This window comes from Camelus bactrianus, chromosome 13 (genome assembly GCF_048773025.1).
Source record: "Camelus bactrianus isolate YW-2024 breed Bactrian camel chromosome 13, ASM4877302v1, whole genome shotgun sequence".
In the NCBI taxonomy this organism is placed as follows: domain Eukaryota; kingdom Metazoa; phylum Chordata; class Mammalia; order Artiodactyla; family Camelidae; genus Camelus; species Camelus bactrianus.
The window spans coordinates 24,486,743-24,505,448 of NC_133551.1; the positions used below are offsets into that span (position 1 = coordinate 24,486,743).

The 18,706-nt window shown below is 35.3% G+C and overlaps 1 long non-coding RNA gene across 3 annotated transcripts in view; it reads right to left on the reverse strand.

Moving 5' to 3' along the window:
- LOC123619261 (uncharacterized) overlaps positions 1 to 18,706 on the reverse strand; it is a 95,627-nt gene that overhangs the window by 64,807 nt on the left and 12,114 nt on the right. For 2 of the 3 annotated variants that reach the window (XR_006727813.2, XR_006727812.2), the window contains exon 2: positions 17,407 to 17,532. The exons of the other annotated variant lie outside the window; for it this stretch is intronic. This is a non-coding gene — a long non-coding RNA (uncharacterized LOC123619261). The remainder of the gene's footprint in view (positions 1 to 17,406; positions 17,533 to 18,706) is intronic. 3 annotated transcript variants of the gene reach the window in all.

Below are 18,706 nucleotides of genomic sequence, written 5' to 3' on the forward strand. Positions count from 1 at the left end.
TGATAATGTTCTTTTCTTAATGATCATAAACACCGAGCATTTTGAGTCTCAGACATTAGAAATTCTTGTTTTCACACGAACGTGGATGTAACTCAGTGGCAGAATGTCTTTTTCTGTTATAAATCTCTCACTACAGCCTGCTCTTGGTTAATAATTTAGGAGCATGTTGTGAGAAATCCAAGATGCTACAAAAAACATAAATGGCTTTAAGAAACTGTTAACTGCTTTCTAACAATTATTGAAGTCTTTATGAATTTGCTATGATGGAACAAAGTAGGCTTTGGATTATTTTTCGTAAACATGAAATATAAACTTTATTGTAAACGTTTCTATAAAAATTTCAGAAATATTTAACATCTATCAAAAGTAGTTAATATTTTAATACCTCTAATATTTTTAAGCTATGAAAGAAAAATGATATTCTTGATTTTATTCTAAAGATCTTTATGTATGTAGTGATATTTATTGTGCTTATAAAATCTATTCTTACAATTTTTTGTTTAGTCAGTTTCTACAGTTTTAAGTAGGAAGTGCAGCAAATTGTGTGGCTATGACATTTATAATTACAGGAATATAGCTAGAAATATGAACTTCAGGTTTATCCAATAAAATAAATATACCATTGATTCCATTGATATATATCATGAATTCCTCGCTAATCTCATCAACTTAGAACAATTGCAGCATAGTTTTCCACTGAAAGTATACAAAGCGTTTGACTCTCTGTAAATCTCAGTGAGAAGAACAACCAAGAATATTTTCATTGCTCTCATAGTGGGACTGAGGCCTGAAAGATTCACAGTGTTCATATTTATCTTGGTGTTTGTGTATGAACAGTTCTTTGTAGTCCAATAATATTTTCACTTTCTAACATGGATATCTGGTTCTTTCTGGTTATTCAAGCTGCCCTGTAGTTTTCAGAATTACTAAGAGTGCACAAAGGGAATGAGTGCATAGAGCTTATAACATCTTTTGCCCCCAGAGACTTTTTCCCTTGGTGAAAGTGTTTGGCATGTATTTAGAGCAGAAAACGAACGAGATAGGAATGGGAGGTTATGTCCTCTGGTAACACGCTGTGCTGTGTTATTGCATATTATCAACCCAAACAAATCAACCAATATATGTAAAATAATAGCCGAAATTATAGTATATCAAACTCCTCTGTTCACTCTCTTATGTGGCTATTAAAAAATGATATTTTCCCCAGCCCAGAGCTTTGGTATTTGTACCACCCTGTCCTCTGTACTATGTAATTCCAGTGGACAAAGAATTGTGATTTTATTAGTCCCACATGGAGACATTTTCTCCAGGGAACAGCCTGTTCTTTGTGACATTTATTATTGTAGAGTAACCCTCTTTTGACTTTTACTAATGACGGTGCCCACTCTTGTGGTTAAAACCCAGTCACTTTCTTGAACTAAGCCAAATGGAAACAGATACAAAGAACTGAAAAAAGATACAACAATATAATCAAAGTATGTGTATAGCTCTGCTCTCCTTTGATTAAAGTTCCCTAGAAACCTACTTATATGAGAGAGAGACTAAATTACTATAATTAGTGCTGAGATCTGCTGAGTGATTTTACCTAAGAAATCTAAGCCTTTAAGCAATTATATTTTTTTCTTACTTGTGGGAAAAAAATATTTACTGACCACACAATTCCCTTTTTCCATATGTAACCAGTTATAAATATGTATAATTTATAACATAATTTAATATAATTTATACTATTTTTATAATTTTATTTTATACATGTTATTATTTTATACATATACACATATGTAAATATAACATAGTGATGGGAATGGTATCTCATCACATTTGTCATATTTTACTGGCTGGGCATGAGTTGTGAGTCAGTCCCGTCCACACTTAAGCGGAGGGCATTGTTTAAAGGCATGGGCTACTGGGGCTGTCCGGTCTCCCTCATGTGCCTGTAAGAGTGGATGTCAGAATATTTTTCCACACTTTCATCCTTTTCTGTTCTTCAGGGTTTTTTTTTTTTTTAACTGAAGTATAGTTGGTTCCTTCAGTTTTTTTTTTTTATTTTAAAGGCAATTTATTACTTCTATTTTATTTGAATATTCTTGAAAGCCTTGTGGCTTGTACAAGACATTAAGAAATGTTCAGAGCAATGTTGGTGTTCTTAGCTTTATCTCAATGTTCTAAATGATTTATTTCCAAAGAATAAGTCATTCAGGTTCATTTGTGTATGATTGTTTGTGTAAAATACTGAAATAACAAATGGTTTTCCACCACAAAATTATTTAAGAGCATTGGAATAAACTTTGAAGATGGATTGAAGATAATGAGTGCTCTAATCATGGAAATTTTAGCTGTTTACTCTTTGCTTTAGTAAGACATGGAACAAAGTTTTGGGGCTTAGATCCAGAATTTTCTCTCCCCTGTTCTTTTTCTTTCTGTTTTTTAAATCTATATAATGGTATTAGTTAAAAGAACAAGTCTAAGAGACTGCTGCTTTATTTCTAACTCTGCTACTACTAGTACTATCTTTATATGTAATTTTCTTTATGAGGAAGTTAGTTGAACTAAGATACTGCTGCAAAGAAACATATACAGAGAAAGGGGATCAAGATGGAAGAGTAGGGGGACATGGAGCTCACCTCCCTGACAAACACATCAAAAATACATCTACATGTGGAACAGTTCTCACAGAAAATTAATTGGAAACTGGCATAAGATCTCTTATACAATGAAAGCTGCAAGAAAGATCTCCACATAACTGGGTAGGATGGAAAAAATAAAAAGGCATCAGGACAGGACTGGTGGCCCTAGGAGTGATCTGTGAAGAAAGGAAAGTCCACATGGGTAGGCCCTCACCCTGGGGACCCCCTTGCTGGCTGGGAGCCCTCTGGGACAGACAGAGGGGCTTAAGAGGCCTGGACTCTGCTTGTGGGGAGTACACCACTGCTGGCTTGCTAGCAATCAGGACAGAGAGAGGCCAGCACTAAAGGCCTCACTACAGATTCCAGTCTGAAACATGTGCTTGATGGGGCTGCAAGGATGCTCAACGATGGACACTAAAACTGGGGAAGACGACTTGCTCTAGCTAAATGGGGACAGCCCAGAGAGCATAGGGCGCGAGCCAGACTGACACTCGAAGCCCCTTGTTAACACACGTGTGGTGGGGGCAGTCTGGCATCAGAGCCCATTGTTAGCACTTGCACAGCAGAGGCAGCTGCAGCAAACTTCATCAGCTTTCATATCAGGTGGCACCACAGAAATACACCTCTCCAGTGGACAACCCCTGGGGAGGAGTACACAGTAGTTCATTTTCCAGCAGGAGTGCCCCAGCTCCTCCCACCACACAATGAGATTGGAGCTGGATCTGGGGCAGACAGGTCCTGGAAAAGGCCTACCACAGATGCAGCCCAGGTCCCAGGCAGGAGCACAGCCACCTTGATTCCTGCAGCCACAATGCCCCGGCCCCTAGCACCAGCCCACTCCAGGCCGTAGACAAGTACTAGGTCTAGGATAAACAAAATAGAGAAAAGGAAATGACTTTGGGCTGCTTCTGGGCAGAATCACTGATGCCTGCATGGGTGATACTTAGGTTTGCTGTGACTACACATGTTTCACTTGCTTTGGTGGTCACCTCCTTTGGAACAGATCACGCACTGAAGGGCAATGGAACCCTATTAAAACTGACCTTCAAGGTGTCTACTCCAGCAACTGGGGACAGACCCCACTCCCAACAGGGCTGTGACAAAGCAAAGAGGAGTTCCCTCCCAAGATTCATTGCAAGCTCTGGATACCACAACATCAATCACAGCCCAATCAAGAGGCCAATGGCCAGCACACTCTGTGGAAAGATGTGTCAGGCATCCACACCAAAACAGCCCTCACACCAAAAATATGGACTCACATAGTCTACGCAGGGATGCTGCCACATAAAAGCAGCCCTTCAAGACCATAGTAGAAACTCTGTCTCCTAAAGTCATATGGAGTCATATGGAGAGAAAATTTACATAAAATGAAAAAGCAGAGGAACTACTGCAAATTAAAAGGAACAGGGAAATCTCCTGAAAGAACAAATAACAAAATGGACCTCACCAGTCTATTTGATCCTGAGTTCAAAAAGGAGGTAATAAAAAGGCTAAAGGAATTAGAAAGATTATCCATAGAAATGCAGATTACTGTAACAAGGAACTAGAAGCTACAAAGAAGAACTAATCAAAATTAGACAACTCAATTGCTGAGATAAAAACCAATCTAGAAGCAATAGACAGCAGATTAAATAATGCAGAAGAATGAATAAGTAATCTGGAAGACAGATAATGGAAATCATCCAATCAGATCAGCAGACAGGACAAATGAAAAATAATGAGAGCAACACATGAGATCTATGAGATCATATAAAGTACACCAACCTATCAATAATAAATGTTCCAGAAGGAAAAGAGAGAGAAGGGGATCAAGAATGTATTTAAAGAAATTATGGCTTAAAGTTTCCCAAACTTAAAGAAGGAAACAGATACATAGGTATAGGAAGAACAAACAAGATGAAGCCAAACAGGACCACATACTGACATATCATAATTAAAATGGCAAAAGTTAAAGAAAGGACTCTAAAGGAAGCAAGAGAAAAACAAGGAGTAAATTAGAAAGGAAGCTTCATAAGGCTATCAGTTAATTTCTCTACAGAAACTTTGCAGAGCAGAAGGGAGTGGTATAATACATTCAAAACCCTGAAGGGAAAAATCTGTAACCTAGGATAGTCTACCCAGCAAGACTATCATTTAGAATAGAAGAGGAGATTAGGAGTTTCTCAGAAAAGCAAAAACTAAAAGAATGCAGCAATACTAAATCTACCCTGAAAGAAATATTGAAAGGTCTTCTCTAAATAGCAAAGCAGCAAGAATCTATAAGAAAGGGAAAAATCACAATAGGAAAGGCAAACATATAAAATAATTGAAGATCACTTAAATAAGTCAGTAAATTACAATAAAAATGTTGTAAAAGCAACTATAACTATAATTAACAGCAAAATAATAAACATGAAGATATAAAATAGGATATCAAAATTACAAAATGTGGGGCAGGGGAGAAAAAAAATGTAGATTTTTTTAAGAATGTGTTTAAGCTGATTAAGACTACCAGTCTAAAGCAAGTGAATATAATTATGGGCCAACATACTTGAAAACAAGGGTAACCACAAATCAAAAACTTACAACAGATTCATAAAAACCAAAAAGAAAAGAACCCAAGCATAATAAAAAAGAAAACCATCAAACCACAGCAGGAAATACAAAAATAAAAAGAAATGAACAAAGAACTACAAAATCAAACAGAAAACAAGGTTTAAGATGGCAATAAGTACATATTTATCAATAATTGCTTTAAATGTCAAGGACTAAATGCTCCAATCATAGACATAGGGTGGAAGATTGGCTAATAAAAGAAGAACCTACAATGTGCTGCCTACAAGAGACTACTTTGGGGCAAAAGACACGCAGATAGAAAGTGAGGGGATGGAAAAAGATACTTCCTGCAAATAAAAATAACAAGAAAGCGAGGGCAGCAATACTCATATCAGACAAAATAGACTTTAAACAAAGTCTATAAAGAAAGACATTACATAGTGATAAAGGGATCAATACAAGAAGAGGATATTACACTTGTTAACATATGACCCCAATACAGGAGCATCTAAATATATAAAACAAATAGTAACAAACATAAAGGGAAAAATTGACAGAAATACAATAATTATAGGAGGATTTAACACCCTACTGACTTCAATGACGAGAGCTTCCCAACAGAAAATCAGTAAGGCAACAGAGGTCCTAAATAACACAATATACCAGTTGGACTTAATTGATATCTATAGAATGTTATATCAAAAAAATACATATTCTTTTCAAGCATGCATGGAACATTCTCTAGGACAGGCCACATACTAGTTTATAAAAATAAACTTCAATAAATTTAAGAGGATAAAAATTATTTCAAGCAACTTTTCTGACCACAATGGTATGAAACTAGAAATCAACCAAAGAAAGAAAAATGGATTAAAAGTTAACACATGGAGACTAAACAACATGCTAGTAAAAAAAAAAAAAAAAAAGGTCAACAGTGGAATCAAAGAAGAAATCAGAATATTCTTTGAGACAAACGATAAAAACACAACCTTACAAAATCTGTGGAATGAAGCAAAAGCAGTCCTAGAAGAGAAGTTCTCAAGAAAAAAAGAAAAATCTCAAGAAAAACCCTAACCTGCCACCTGAAAGAATTACAAAAAGAAGGACAAACAAAACCTAATGTCAGTAGAAGAGAGGAAGTAATAAAGATCAGAGAGGAAATAAAAAAGATATTAAAAAAAAGACCAATTCATCCAAGAGCTGTTTTTGTAAAAGAAAAACAAAGTCAACAAACCTCTTGTCATGCTCACCAAGAAGGAGAGGGGACCCAAATAAATAAGAAATGAAAAAGGAGAAATAAAACTGATTCCACAGATATATAAAAAAAATCATAAGAAAATACTATAAACAGTTATATGCCAACAAATTGGACAATCTAGAAGAAATGGGTAAGCTTTAGGAGCATATAGCCTGCCAAAACTGAGTCAAGAAGAAACAGATAATTTGAACTGACCCATTCCCAGAAGTGAAATAAACATTGGAATTAAAAAAAAAAAATTCCCTGCAAACAAAAGTTCAGGATCAGAAGGCTTCAGTGGGAATTCTACCAAAAATATAAGGAAGAAATTATAACTATCCTCAAACATTCCAAAAGACTGATGAGAAGGGAACACTCCCAAAGTCAGTCTGTGAAGTCAGCATCACTCTGATACCAAAACAATAATGACAATAAAAAGAACATTACAGGCCAATGTCTTTGATGACTATAGATACAAAAATCTTCAAAAAATTTAGCAAATCAAATCCAACAACACATAAAAAGGATCATACACCATGATCAAGTTTGATTCATTCCAGTGTCACAAGGATGGTTTAACATATGCAATCAATGTGATACACCACATCAACAAAGGAAAAGACAAAAATCACGTGAGATACAATTAAACATCCATTTGATAAAATTAAACATCCATTCATGGTAAAAAAAAAAAAAAATCTCACCAAAGTGGGTATAGAGGGAACACATCTCTACATAATAAAATATTTTTGACAAACTTACAGACAGCGTAATACTCAACGGTGAAAAGCTAAAAGTCTTCCTGCTTCCTGTAATGTAATATACTTGGCACATGTATGGTCTCATAACTTCTCATGCTTTTCTAAAAAAGGCTATTTTGATTTTTGATGATTTTAATTGTTGCAGGGAGGGAGATTTTACCTGAGTTTGTTCCCAAACTCTTAAGATAGACACATATTATTTCTATGTGTTCTTGACTTTTCATTTTGAAAAGGGTACAGTTAATTTTACGGATCACACTAGTCTGATCTGGTGAGGGTTCAGACTCAGTGGGTAACATGTACAAAGAATTCTACTTTACACCTTTTTGGTGGGTATTCCTTTTTTTTTTTTTTTTTTCTGTTACTGTAATATTTTCTGTCTTCATTACAGAAAACATAATATAGGTAAGATTAAGGGTCAGTATCTTTGTTTATTTTTAAGACTTTAGAATTATAATCACAAAATACTACTTTTCATGCTATTTCATATTTATCAAAAATTTTTGTATATATCATCTCATTTGGTCCCAGTAGCACTCTAGCAATGAAAACATATTATTTGTGATTTAAATAATTACCCCTGAGACAAGTTCAGCAACTTAGAAAATAATTTTGTGAATGCTTGATATGTTTCAGACACTGTGCTAAGCATTTTATAAGCATAAAATACTTTATCACACATAGCCTCTTAACTATAAAATCAGTTTTCACATTATAGATGAGGAAACTGAGGCTTAGAGACATTAAATGGCATGACCAGGATCATGTGACTATGAGTGGCCAAGCTGGGATACAAGCCCATTCATCAGACCCCAAAGACTATCCTCTCCGGGACACTGTTTTCTGATGGGTCAATAAGCAGGGCCCTTGTGACTCAAATCAACACTTTTAGTGAAATCTGTGTCTATATTAATTTGAAGTATGATCTTCATTAAAAAAACTCAACAAACACTTTAGTGAAAAGAAACTTGATATTTCTTGTAACAGTATATAAGACCCTTTTGAATTCTACCATTTAAAGCTACGTCTTCAACTGGGAACAATGTGCTATTTCCTTGTGCTCCCTTTTGCCCCTGGCCAGTGTTCTCTTGTCAGTGAAAAGACAGAAATATGATTCAGCACTAAGAATACTCTGCTATGAGTAAATTGTTGGTCTCTGGGAGCGGTAATAACTATAGTATTGCTTAGTGTATTCAAAAAAAAAAATCTTGAAATTTAAATACAAGAAGAAAAGTAGCATATTTTGTAAGAAAACTAAAATTAGCCTTACACTTGAAAATGAATTCAGTATAGTCAACCTATCCTCCTAACAATACTCTCTAAAATATAACATCTTCTTTGATGGTATCACACATTATACAATTAAAATGCAGTTAACTGAACATTGTTGCTAGATTCAAATAGCAGTCAAGAGAGCAGCTGTGCTGGAACTCCACTTTGGGTTTCCTATTTCAATTGTCAAGCATGTCCTCTGATTGTTTCTCCCTTTTTGCCAGTAGAAATTGCCAATGGAATTCCTCCCTTGAAGTTTATATTCTATGGTCATGGAACTTCCTTCTACCTGAGTAGAATAGAGGCCTTTTTCTTTCAGTGGAACAATTGGACTTGGAAACAGAAAACATTAGGATTTATGCCCTATTCTGCCCATAGTACTTGAGAAATAGGAGAGCTGATTCGTCTTTCTTCAGGTCACAGTGCTGCCATGATCACAGCCGAACAAACTAGAGATAGCCCAGCCAGGCGGAAAGAAGTTGATGCACAGAAAGATGCTATAAGTGATCTTGTTTATCTGTCCTGCCTGCATTTGGCATCAGAATTTTGATTGCAATGACTGGTGGTTCAAAAAATACAGACGTACCTGGAGACAATCTTTTACCATCTGGTTTTACAGAGTTAATAAGAATTGATAGAAAATGAATGTCTAATTTCTTCTTTTAAAAATTAATAAATAGAAATCTCTCAATTAAACAAGGATTGGGAGGCTAGAAGGGGGAGTTTTCACACCCTGCAACACAGCCTTTTAAAAACAAGAAGAAAGATTCCTCTTCTTCCCTGGCAAGGACTCAGGCAATGAAAAGCTATAGACTCTTTGTTTATAATTGCCCTCCCAACTTCCTTTTCTTCTCCATAAAAGACTTCTTCCTTTGCTGTGTGGGGACTTGCATGTGGCTCTCTATGGTTGCAGATCCCAAATTGCTCTGCTAATTCTCAATAAAGCCATCTTTGTCAGAGAGGCGTCTGGAAGTCTACTGATTTCAGATCAACATTTTGGTGGTATGTACAGGGGCCAGAGAAGACCCCTGATGGCTCCCGGGCTGGTGAGCAAACAGGTGCAGGACCCACAACATTATTGCTCACTGCTTTTCTCACTGACCCCAGAGTTTGAAGGCACATCTTTCTCCTGGATATAAGTTCATGTTCTGTTTGTTTGAAGTGCCCCAGGCTTTATTCGGGATCTATTTAAAGGTTTTATTTTTCTGGCTAAGGTCTTGCTCTGTATGTGAATACTCATTTGGCACTTTGGTCTGATTTTGAGTTCAGACTGTTTCAACCAAAGCTGGCTGAAAATGCCTTCAGCCCAGTTTCCTTTGGGAAGGGGGTGCTCCAAATGAAACTATGCCAGTTTTTCAACCTCTGGCTTCTCCCTTTGGAAAGGCTGTTCTCTGAAAATTGGCTGAAAAAAGAGTCTTTGTCCTGGCTTCTCCAAAACTAAGCTGTCTTCTTAGGACTGGCTGGGAATCGGCTTGCAAGCTGTTTGAATTGAGCTGTTTGTGTTGTTAACTATTTAAGCTGTTTGAAAATTGTTCTTTACTCTAGAGGAAAAGTCCCTAGGAAATGGGATGCTACCCTAAGTATTTTGAGGGTTCCCCCTAATAGGGACTCTGGTCAGGTTTATGCCTAAAAACCTTTATCCTTCCTCGTGTGCATTTCTAACTTAAATGATCCAGGTGAACAAAGGCAATTTGGAATACCAATAGTGATTATGAGGCACATTTGAAACCCTCAAACTTAATTTTCTTAAAACTGAATTGGGTTATAATAGCTCAAAAATTTCTGGAACTCAATGGACTGCTTATTTTGACTGGTATTTTGAAGCTTCTCAACACTACTGGGAGTCCAAAACTGCCTCTCTGCAAGGTAGATCTTAAGATTAACCGAGGCACACAAAGGAAGAAAGATAGTGTCTCCTGAAGCCTCAGGTTCTTCTTCCTCGGCTGCTTTGTCTCAGGCTCTGCATTTGGCTCCATCTCCCTCCTTTCCTTCTAAACTGCCTAGCCTCCACTATACCCCCAAGTCCCCCAAACCAGTTCTCCCTCCAAACTTCCCCTTTCCTCTGAAACTCTTCCCACTCTCTTTTCCCTGAACTTGTCAAAATCTGTCCCTTAAATTAATCACCAGAGGATCCAGAAGCTAAACCCTTAATTTCTTATATTCCCTAGGCTAACCCTAAATTGCAAGCCAGAGTCAAAGATTTCCCTAAGGTAATTCCTCACAGATTTGCTAAGGCATTTAATAATAGTTATTTAAATTTATCAACCTGGTTTCCCTGACTTCTATTTGCTAGTTTATATGCTTGTATGTGATGGCCAGGACAAGCATTAGATGAAAACTGCTAATCGGGAAAATACTGAAAGGCCTCTAGAATTACACCTGGAGACCAACCCACTAACTTATTATATGATTAGGCTTGGGCAATCACTAGGTGACTTTATCAAGCAAAACCTAGGGCTTTTTGAAAGACTGTTGATTGGAACAAAATTCAAGCTTTCACACAGAAACCTGAGGAAACTCTTCATGATTTTAACAATCTACTTCAGAATGTTTTTATAGAAAATTCTGCTCATCCTTCCGGTGTTCATTCTACCTGGGTAGCTTTTAAGTCTATGTTTGTCAATGGGTTGAACAGGGAGTTTTCCCTTCTAGTGCAAATGACCAGGATGGAATGGGAAAATATGCCTACTGCAGGTTTAGTGAATCTGGCAAACCAGCTCTCTTGCACTCTAGATGAGTTACCTACAAGGAAGACTGACCCAATTCTTAATCATCAACTCCAGCAAATGAAGACTCCAAAAACAAAAACAACACCCTCCTACTTTCTGCCAATATTGGAAAGAGCCATGAAATTGCAAAAGAGATTGTTACAAATTTAAGAATTTTGGGTGCCTTCAGCCCTCTCACATTTTTTCCAACATCCTCCTACTTCTCAAGGACAAAATTTCAAGGATCCAGGGGGGTCTTTCCTCTTGATCAGCTTAAAGAAACATTTCTCCAGATTGGGGATGAATTTCTTCCAATTCTAACTGATATCAGAACTACTCTAGCAACAGAAACCAATACTACAAAACAATCTCTGTTTTGGAGTACCAAAACAGTTGAAATAGTGGAGATCTGTAATGAACTTTTCTCAGAAACTATTCCCTTTTGTTTAGGCTGTGTGAGACTTACCTATATTTCTCCCCTTAATACTTGTATCCCTATCTATTTATTATGCTGAGACTTCTTAGGGAAGATTCATGTCAGAATTTCTTTCTCCAAAAAGGGAGAAATAATTCTAGAATTTGACAGTAGTTATCAAACTAACCAACCAGGTGAATTAAATGACTGAAATCTTTTATATGTTTCACCTCTGATATTACTAGAGCAGATTCTGGAAACACTGTTCACTTATTCCCATTGAATCCCTCCCTTATGGACAAAATCTCCAACTGATTTTGGCAGCATTTACAGAGAAATCCTCTGAAAGATTGAATAATGAAATAGCCCTTGAAAGTCTACCAGATCCTGAGTTCAAAAAGGAAATGATGAAAGGACTGAAGGAAATAAGACAGGCTACTGATAGAACTGCAGAATACTGTAAAAAGGAAATAAAAATATAAGTGAATTACATTCAGAAAACTCAATTGCCAAGATAAAAGCCAAGCTAAAGACAATCAATATCAGACTAAATAATACAGAAGAACACATAAGTGATTTAGAAGATAGGATAATAGAAATCACCTAAGCAGAACAGCAGAAGAAAAGCAAATGAAAACCAATGAAAGTAATATAAGGGGTCTATGGGATAACACAATGCATGTTAATCTACACATAATAGGGATCCAGATGGAGAAGAAAGAGAAAGGGGGATCTAAAAATATTTGATATATATTTAAAGAAATCATGACTGAAAACTTCCCAAACCTAAAGGAAACAGATATCCAAGTACAGGAAGCACAGAGGGTCCCAAATAAGATGAACCCAAACAGACCTACACCAAGACATATTGTAAATAAGATGGCCAAAGTTAAAGATAAAGAAAAGATTCTAAAGGCAGCAGGAAAGGAACAAAGAGTTAGTTATAAGGGAAACCCCATAAGGTTATCAGCTGAGCTCTCTAAAAGACATTGCCGGCCAGAAGGGTGTGATAAGATATATTCAAAACCCTGAAAGAAAACCTGCAACCTAAGACACCCTACCCAGCAAGACTATCCTTTAGAACAGAAGGAGAGAGAAAGAATTTCTAGTCAAGCAAAAACTAAAAGCATACAATAATACTAAACGCATTTTAAAAGAAATATTGAAAGGTCTTCTAAGGTCTTCTCTAAATAGAAAAGAAGCAGGAATATATAGAATAGAAAAGAGAAAACTACAATTGGAAATGTGATAACTATAATGAACATCAAAAGAACAAAAATGAAAGTGTAAAAGAGGACATCAAAACCATAAAATATGGGAGAGGCTGAGTAAGAAAATGTAGGGTTTTTCTTTTTTTCATTATTTTTAGGATATGTTTAAGCATATATGATCACCAGTCTAAAGCAAATAGATATAGTAGTGGATTAACATAATTGTAAAACAGGGTTAATGACAAATCAAAAGCAACTGAGTCACAAAAACCTAAAAGAAAAGAAATCAAGCTAATACAAAATAAAATAATCAAACCACAAAAGGAAAAACAAAAAGAAAAAGAAAAGAACAAGAAAGAAATACTAAATCAACTAGAAAGCAAAGTTTAAAATGGCAATAAATACATATCCTATCAATAATTACTATAAATGTCAATAGACTAAAAGTTCCAATCAAAAGATATAGAGTGGCAAATTAGATAATAAAACAAGAGCCTACAATATGATGCCTACAAGAGACCCACTTTAGGGTGAAGGACACACATAGACAAAGTGACAGAATGGAAAAAAGATATTTAATGCAAATGGAAATGACAAGAAAACAGGGGTAGCAATACTTGTATCAGGCAAAATAGACTTTAAAATAGAGGCCATAAAGAAAGATAAAGAAGGACATTATATAATGATAAAATGAGCAATACAAGAGATATTACACACATTAACATATATAAACCCAATATAGGAACAACTAAATAGATAAAACAAATACTAGCAGACATTAAGGGAAAAACTGATGGGAACACAATAATAGTAGGAGACTTTAATACCCAACTAACATCATTGGACAGATCTTGCAGACAGAAAATCAATAAGGCAGTGGAGCTACTAAATGACACAGTAAAACAGTTAATCAATATTTTCAGGACATTACATCCCCAGAAAACAGAATATACATTCTTTTCAAGTGCATATGAAACATTCTCTAGGATAGACCATATACTCAGACAAAAAACCAACCTCAAAATTATAAGAGGATAGAAATTATTTCAAGCATTTTTTTTCTGACCATAATGACATGAAACTAGAAATCAACCACAGGAAGAAAAAGTGAAAAAGAAGCAACTGCATAGAGACTAAACAACATGCTACTAAAAAAAAAAAGTGTCAGTGTTGAAATCAAAGAAGAAATTTAAGAATACCTTAAGACAAATGATAATGAAAACACAACCACACAAAATCCATGGGATATAGCAAAAGCAATCCCAAGTTCATGGTGATAATAGACATTCCTCAAAAAAACAAGGACAATGTCAAATAAACAACCTAACCCACCACCTAAAAGAATTAGAAAAAGAAGAACAAACAAAACCAAAAGTCAGCAAAATGAAAGAAATAATAAAGATCAGGGAGGAAATAAATAAAATAGAGATTTTTAAAAAATGGGGAAAAATCAATCCAACCAAGACCTGGTTTTTTGAAAGAGTAAACAAAATCTACAAACCTCTGGCCAGGCTCACCAGGAAAAAAAGAGAGAGGACACAAATAAACAAAATAAGAAAGGAAAATGGAGAAATTACAACCAACACCACAGAAATACAAAAACAAACAAACAAACAAAAAAGAATATTATAAAAAACTATATGTAAAAATGGGACAACCTAGAAGAAATGGACAAGTTTCTAGAAACATAAAATCTACCCAAACTAAATCAAGAGGAAATAGATCATTTGAACTGACCAATCTCTAGAAGTGAAACAGAATCAGCAATAAAAAAAAAAAAAAAAAACCTCCTGCAAACAAAAGTTCAGGACCAGGTGGCTTCACTGGGGAATTCTACCAAATATACAAAGAAGTACTTATATTGTTCCTTCTCAAACTCTTCCAAAGATTTAAGAGGAGGAAACACTTCCAAACTCATTCTATGAATTCACCATCACCCTGATACCAAAACCAAAGATACTGCCAAAAAAGAAAATTACAGGCCAATATTGTTGATGATCATAGATATAAAAATCCTGAACCAAATATTAGCAAACAGAAGCCAACAACGCATAAAAAACATCATACACTACGATCAAGTTAGATTCATCCCAGGGACACAAGGATGGTTCAACATATGTAAATCAATGTGTTACACCACACTAACAAAAGAAAGGAAAAAAATCACATGATTATCTCAACAGATGTAGAAAAATCATTTGATCAAATTCAACACCCATTTATCATAAAAACTCTTGTCAAAGTGGGTATAGTGGGAACATATCTTGACATAATAAAAGCTCTACATGACAGACCTACAACCAGCAATAATACTCAGTGGTGAAAAGTTGAAAGCCTTCCCACTTAAATCTGGAACAAGACAAGGATGACTACTTCCACCATTTCTATTCAACATAATATTGGAAGTCCAAGCCATAGCAATCAGGCAAGAAAAAGAAATAAAAGGGATCCAAATTGGAAGTGAAGAGAGAAAATTCTCACTATATGCAGATGACATACCCTAAAACTCCCCACAAAACGGCTAGAACTGCTATACAAATTCAGCAAGGTAGCAGGATACATGATTAACAGACAGAAATGTGTTGCATTTCTTTATACTAACAACAAAATATCAAAATAGAAAGTTTTAAAAATGTCTTTTAAAATCACATTAAAAAAGTAAAATATTTAGGAATAAACCTGATGAAAGAGGTAAAAGACTTATACATGGAGAACAACAAAACATTGATTAAAAAATTAATATTATTTAAAGAAATGGAAAGATATCTCATGATCTTGGACTGGAAAAATTAACATTGTTAAAATGACCATACTACCCAAAGTAATCTACAGATTTAATGTGATCCCTATCAAATTAGCCAGGACATTTTTCACAGAATTAGAACAAATAATCCTAAAATTTATATGGAATTACAAAAGACCCAGAACTGCCAAAATGATACTGGAAAAAAAAAAAAAAAGAAGAATGAATCTGGGGGAATAACCCTCTCAGACTTCAGATAATACTACAGAGCTACAGTAATCAAAACAGCATGGTATTGGCACAAAAACAGACATATGGATTAATGCAACAGAATAGAGAGTGCAGAAATAAACCCAAACACCTACAATTAATCTTTGACAAAGGGGGCAAAAATATACAATGGAGAAAAGACAGTCTTTTTAGCAAGCGGTGTTGCAAAACTGGACAGTGACATGTAAGTCAATGAAGAACACTCCCTCACACCATACACAAAAATAAACTCAAAATGCTTTAAAGTCTTAAACATAAGACAAGACACTATAAAACTCATTGAAGAAAACATAGGCAAAACATTCTCTGACACAAATCTTAGCAATGTTCTCCTAGGGCAGTCTACCAATGCAACAGAAGTAAAAGCAGAAATAACCAAACAAGACCTAATTAAATGTATAAGATTTTACACAGCAAAGAAAATTATAAACAAAACAAAAAACAAGATGTGGAATGGGAGAAAATATTTGCAAATGATGTGACTGATAAGGGCTTAATTTCCAGAATATACAAACAACTCATACAACTCAATAACAATAACAACAATAACAACAAATCCTAATCAAAAAATGGACAAAAGACCTAAACAAGCATTTCTTTAATGAAGACATACAGATGGCCAATAGGTACATGAAAAGATGTTCAATATTGCTAATTATCAGAGAAATGCAAATCAAAACTACAATGAGGTATCGCCTCACACTAGAATGGCCATTATTAAAAAGTCCACAAACAATAAATGCTGGAGAGGGTGTAGAGAAATGGGAACCCTCCTTCATGGTTGGTGGTAATGTACTTTGGTGCAGCCATTATGGAGATTCCTCAACAAACTAAAAATAGACTTACCATATGATCCAGCAATCCCACTCCTGGGCATATATCTGGAGAGAATTCTAATTCAAAAAGATACATGTACCCAATGTTCATTGCAGTACTATTTACAATAGCCAAGACATGGAAATAACCTAAATATCCATTGACAGATGATTAGATAAAGAAGTTGTGGTATATTTATACAGTAGAATACTACTCAGCCATAAAAAAGAATAAAATAATGTCATTTGCAGTAACATGGATGGACCTGGAGATTGTCATACTAAGTGTAGTATGTCAGAAATATGACATTACTTATATGTGGAATCTAAAAAAAGAACACAGATGAACTTATTTACAAAAGAGAAAGAGACTCATAGACATAGAAAACCAACTTATGGTTTCTAGGGGAAAAGGGGTTGGGACGGATAAATTGGGAGCTTAAGATTTGCAGATACTAACTACTATATATAAAATAGTTAAACAACAATGTCCTACTATATAGTGCAGGGAAAAGTATTGAATATCTTTTAGTAACCTACAATGAAAAAATATTAAAAAGAATATATATGTACATGTATAACTGAAATATGCTGTACACTGGAAATTGACATAACACTGTAAACTGACTATACTTCAATTAAAAAAAAAGATTTCCCAAACTGAGGATGACATCTGATGAAACAGATTTGCTAAGATATCTGGACCAGGCTGGTTGGAATTTTGTTGCCAAAACTTGGATGACAGTAGACCCTTCAGATAATCTTCAATGTCTATGATCTTGATAATATATTGACTTTAGATTAAAAAATACCTGAAAGATCTCTCTCCTCACCCTTGAATGTGATCTTCATAGGTTTCCAACCTATGCACTTTTTCTTCAATGTGAGACATTACACCCAGGAAAGATCCTTTCTCGACATTGAGAGACACAAAGCCACTGAAACTAGAAAAACCTGACTCTCAATTAACGATGCTTTCAGAGAAAGATTCTGATAAAAAGTGAAAAATTAAAAATTAATCAACAGAAACCTCCATAAACTAAATTTGGGAGACTAGAAGTTTGAGTTCTCACACCCTGCAATGATAGCAGAGCCCAACTAGAAGAGTTCTCTCCTGGCAAAGACTCAGCCAATGAAAAGCCACAGACTCTCTTTTCACTACAGCCCACCTAATTTCCTTTCACTCTTTATGAAAGCTTTCTCCTTCCCTTGCCTTTTGAGATCTACACATGGTTGCAGATTCCAAATTGCAATTCTCCGCTGATTATGATTAAACCCATGTTGGCTGGATAAATACTTGGTATTCTATTAGTTTCAGGACCATATTCTCACTAAGGAATTAAATTATTTTTGCCACCCTCTCTTTTTTTTTTTTTTGTCCAAGACAGTTTTTTGATTCCAGTTCAGACTACATTTCTTAAATTATCCAGGATTTATTTATTTATTTTTCCACTTGTCTCAATTTGCATAGAATTCTATCTTGGACATTTGCTGGTTTGCATTTTCAACATATATCCCTCCCACTACTGATAAGAGTACAGTCATTTTGCTTGGGGGATTTATTCCATTGAATATGATGCAATGAGACTGTTTATAAAAGGACCTTCTGTTTTGCAGACAATTGGCCCATAACCCAAGTTAAGCCTGCTAGAGCCTCTGTTCCTAGAGTATAATTCCTAAGATGAGAATCACATAGAAAAGATTTGGTTGGAGCTGACTGGTCCTGCTGGTGGTGCCCAGAGGCTTTCACTGATTCTGGACTCCAGATCCTTGTAGCTGCTGTTCCTGAACTATTTAAACTATTTTTAAAAAATATTTCCTTTAATTCTATGTTCTACCCCATATCCATCCTCTAAATACCTTCAGCAAGCACTAGTTTCAGTTCTCTGCCAAAGATCATAGCTGATATAAGAATACAATTTAATTGTTCATCCACATTTTACCTACAGTTGGGTAGGCCACGAGTGCACCTGATAGAATTGTCTTTTCATTTTTATGTCTATCTGTCCCAGTCTTTGTGTTCTGTTTTTCTTTAGTCCCTACTTCTACTTTGGGAAAAAAGAGTGTATCAAATTGTTATTGGGTCTATGCTGAAACTAATTCTTACACTGG